The sequence below is a fragment of the Phaseolus vulgaris genome, chromosome 6, assembly GCF_051622355.1.
Source record: "Phaseolus vulgaris cultivar YP4 chromosome 6, ASM5162235v1, whole genome shotgun sequence".
NCBI lineage: Eukaryota > Viridiplantae > Streptophyta > Magnoliopsida > Fabales > Fabaceae > Phaseolus > Phaseolus vulgaris.
In genome coordinates, this window is record NC_143503.1 from 1,717,859 (window position 1) to 1,722,590 (window position 4,732).

The window sequence follows — 4,732 nt, forward strand, 5'->3', positions numbered from 1 at the left end:
GCCTCAAGCGGTCAACCTGTTGACTTTCCTCCCTGGGCCCCCTTGATGGGTCCCACTATATGTTTGACTTTGACCCTGGTCAACGCCCGTGGACGGGACGGTACAATACCTATACCGAAAAGTTATACCAAAAAATATATATATAGAAAAGATAAAATAAACATATATATATATATATATATAATCACTGTAACAAAGCCCAAATCAATAAAAGTCCAAATTAATGGATGTGCATAAAATAATAAAGAGGTGCAGAAAGAAAGACCCAAATAAGGTATAAGCCCAATAAGAAAACCCTATAAATAGAGGATCAACCTAAGAGGTAAGGTAGAGTAAATTTTATTCCGAGAGATTTATGCATTGATTGTTTTAATTTTTTCAAACCGAAGTCATAGAACTTGAACCCAAGCCCCCTTAACCACTAGAACAGACAATTTCTTTGGTCATATTATCATTTTTATTATACTTATTATCATTAATATAATTTATACATATTAATATAATTAATAATAATAATAAAAAAATTATATTTATATTATTATATTATTAATATTTATTAATATTATATTCATATTATTAATATTAATATTGTTAATATTATTAATATTTGTAATATTGTTAATATTGTTAAGATTGTTAATATTGTTAATATTGTTAATATTGTTAATATTTTTAATATTGTTAATAATAATAAGTGTAATAAATATCATAATAATACTAAAGAATTTGTTTAATGTAGTGGTTAAATTTTCTTTGGTTAGTGAAGGAACCTGGTTTCAAAGCTCATTCACTGCATACGGAATTTAATCTGTATGTAATGTTGATTTTACATATGGATTTTGATCAGTATGTAATAATCCGTATATAATTCACGTTTTTCTTGTAGTGAGTCGGCCTCGTCATTTAACATTAATTGCATTGGTAAACATAAGGCAGGAGAAGGGAAAATCGTTGAGAATGTTCATGGAACGATTTGGAAAGGTGGCTTTGGGTATTCAAAATCTTAGTCCAGAAGTCACAATGCATCACATGATAACAACACTAAAACCAGGACCGTTTGCCGACAGTTTTTGTAAGAAGTTGGCAACTAACCTTGACAAAATAAGGCAACGAGCATCGGATTTTATGTAGATGGAAGAACTAAGAGAATTTCGTAATCAAGCAAGAGTAGATGGAGGTGCAAAAAGTGGAGTTGAAAGAGAAAGCGGACCTTTGGCCAGGAGAGCAAAAGAGGAATTTTGAAGCTGAAAGTTCCAACAATATACACCATTGAATACTAATAGAACGAGAATTTTACAGGAGGCAATGGCAGAAAAAATCATACCACCCCAAAGAAAAGCAAGAACACCTGAGAGGGCAGATCATAGCAAGCACTGTGAGTATCATAAAAAACACGGTCATTGTTCCTGTCGGTTGACCAAATATGCCTTTGTGCGTCTACGTCACTCTCACGTCCTGAATCTATGCGCTTCACACATGCTTTTTGCCTGAAAACACAAAGACAAAGGGCGCCCTAGAGGCCGTTTGCACTCCGATGCTCAAGTTAGTATTAGGGCTAGGAAACACCAAAACTGTGTAACTGTCACTGTGTGTGTTAAGCGGCGCAAATGAATAGCGTACCTTACTAAGTTTGTTACTTCCCTTTATATAGGCTGAAACTAGGGTTTCCACTTTACCCAAAATGGGCTTTCTGAGGGGGTGGGCCCAACACTGTTGTTACCCTACTCTTAGGATAACCTAGCGCGTGGGTTCCCTAACTGGAGTGCAACCTCTGACGGGGTGATCACCTGAGTGCCTCCTCGTGCACCTGATCTCTGGGGTCACCCGCCTTTGGGAGTGCCCTAGCTGTTCACGTGCCATGTATGCAGCTCATCCCTGGAACGTGACCCTCGCATGTCAAATCTTTCCAGTGGCTCTATACTTGTGTTACGCATAAACGCGTCATCCACTCTAAACGCATGGACTCTCGTGACCTAGGCTTCTCCCTTTCTGATAATTGGTGTGTGGTCTGGGATCCATCTCTCGTGGCCCAGTTCTGTTGTTCGGATCCCGATGTCTGACCTCTCCACACTGTCTAGTGGCACGTGGTACATCCTGGTGACCAATGTCTGACCACTCTTTGGCTCCTTGGCGCAGGTGCTTCGCGAGATACTAGCCCACACCGCTCGTGGGACCCGGATTACATGGCACCAATATTACCAGTGGTCAACGATGCCCAAGGACTGGTCGGTACACAAGCCCCCCAGTCTCGAGTTGTAACTTGTTCAGCGAAGAGACTAAGTTCTTGCCTTTGGTGACCTACGTGGCTTTGTATTACAGGACGTGAATACTGCACCAAACTGACATCTTGCTGAGCCCTGTCTTAACTGCGCACACATGTTTTGATCAACGGCTAGGGCTTAACGTCGCTTACGCTTCTTTGTTTTACTTTAAATGCTCAAAAACGCGCGCGTCCAATCATTGTTCCATCATTCTTTGAAACACTTTCTATTGCTTCCTCTTCTTCCTCGAGCACTCTCGCGTTTTCCCTTCAAGCTCTAGAACTTTCATCCTATCTGATCAAAAGGTACGAACTTTGATTGTTGATCGCACTTATCTATTCATTTTGATGCCTGATAACTGCCTGGGGCTGTTTAACTTTTTGCATTTCAATCATCCTCTATTCCTTTTTTCTGGGTTTCCTTTGATAGGGTTCAAGAAACCCAGGACCCTCGAGGAGCTGATTGTTGTTATCGTACTGTTATATTTGCGCACTTTACCCCTGTGCATTCACATGTTTTATCCCTGTGTTTCTCAACCTCTTGTATTCTGAAATTTGCACCCAGGGATGGTTCTGAATGAGGAGAAACGGACCAAGCTGGTTGGTATCCTGACTCACCGTCGAGGGATGTCTGGGGGTGCGGGCACCTCTAGCCCCCACGCCCTCGCTTTTGCCACTGTCGCGCCCTCTCCTACTCCCTCAGTCGCGGTTCCTCTCACCGCTGCCGTCTCCCTCTCTATTTTCTTGCGAAAAGGTAGTGGAGATCGAATCTGATGAGGACTCCACTGAGGGGCCAATCTCTAAGATGCTTAGGCCTACGACGACAGCCTCCCATTCCTCTACTGTCGATCGCTCAACAACACCCCGTGACCGAACGTCAAGCGCTCCCTCATTCCCTGACCTCTTCGATGGTGGGACGAGTGCCTCTGTGACTCCACCTGCCCTCGAACTGCCTACTGTCCTACAACATGCCCTCAGAGGCTTCCAACTGGAGGTGACGGTAGACTCGGATGAGGCCGCCACGAGGGAAAGGCTGGGCTTCAACTTTGGGGCTCTTCTTGCTCATTCCAATGCCCTCATAACTAGGCTTGAAGCAAGGGTGGCGCTGGTAGGGGCCAAGACTAAGGAAGAAACGGCCCTGCTGGCTCATAAGTTTGTTGCTCGCGAGACCGCACCGAAGCAAGAGTTGGCTTGCCTCCGTCGTTCTGAAAAGGATCTCTCTAAACAACTTCATGTCAAGTGCCAAGAGGTTGTGGAGCTGGAGGCAAGAATCCTGCCCGTGCGAATCCGGGTCTTTGAGCTGGAAGAGGCTGCTGAGGCATCCAAAGCCAAGATGGCGGGGCTTGAAAAAAGGTCCATCAATCAAGAAGTGCAACTGGGTTGTGTAGAGGTCGAGCTCCTCCAACAAGCCAAGAGGTTCGAAGAAGCCGAGGTTGAGCTGACCGGAGATGGTGTTGATGCTTACGACGCGGGGTTCGAGGACGCCCTCGCTCAGGTTGCCTGTGTGCACCCCGAGATGGACGCTTCACCTTTCGCAGTATCAAACCGTGTTGTAAACGAGCAGATCGTTATGAGGATTCTTCCTTAGCTTGTATTTGGTTGTCAGATGAACAATTTATTATCCACTTGTAACTTTACTTTCTCGGACGTTTAGCTGCTTTTATTTCCTTAATCAGAAAACTGCTATTTAACTCACTCAACTGCTAACTCGTGGTGCCTGGCACCGTGATGCTTCTTCTAGCGTTCTTTGATACCCTACCCTCATTGTATAAATCTAGAAAGGAGGGGGTTTAACTGCGAACTAGGTCGTTCCTCCTTGGCGCTCTCATTCGAAAGGGGAGGTGTTCTCTACGAACCTACCTCTCCATTCACGAGGCCTCTAACGCAAGGGAAACAAGCCCTCAATTGACCTCGGCTTCACTCAAGGGCGAGGAGGATTTATCTGGTGAATTATTTCGTTCGACCTTGGCGCTTTCACTCGAGAGGGGAGGCATTCTCTTATGAACCTACCTCTCCGCTCACAAGACTTCTAACGCAAGGAAAACAAGTTCTTAACTAACCTCGGCTTCGCTCAAGGGCGATGAGGATTTATCTGGCGAATTATTTCGTTCAACCTTGGCGCTTTCACTCGAAAGGGTAGGTGTTCTATTACGAACCTACCTCTCCGCTCACAAGACTTCTAACGCAAGGAAAACAAGTTCTTATCTGACCTCGGCTTCGCTCAAGGGCGAGGAGGATTTATTTGGCGAACTATTTCATTCAACCTTGGCGCTTTCACTCGAAAAAGGAGGTGTTCTCTTATGAACCTACCTCTCCGCTCACAAGACTTGAAACGTAAGGAAAACAAGTTCTTAACTGACCTCGGCTTCGCTCAAGGGCGAGGAGGATTTATCTGGCGAACTATTTCGTTCAACCTTGGCGCTTTCACTCGAAAGGGGAGGTGTTCTCTTACGAACCTACCTCTTCGCTCAC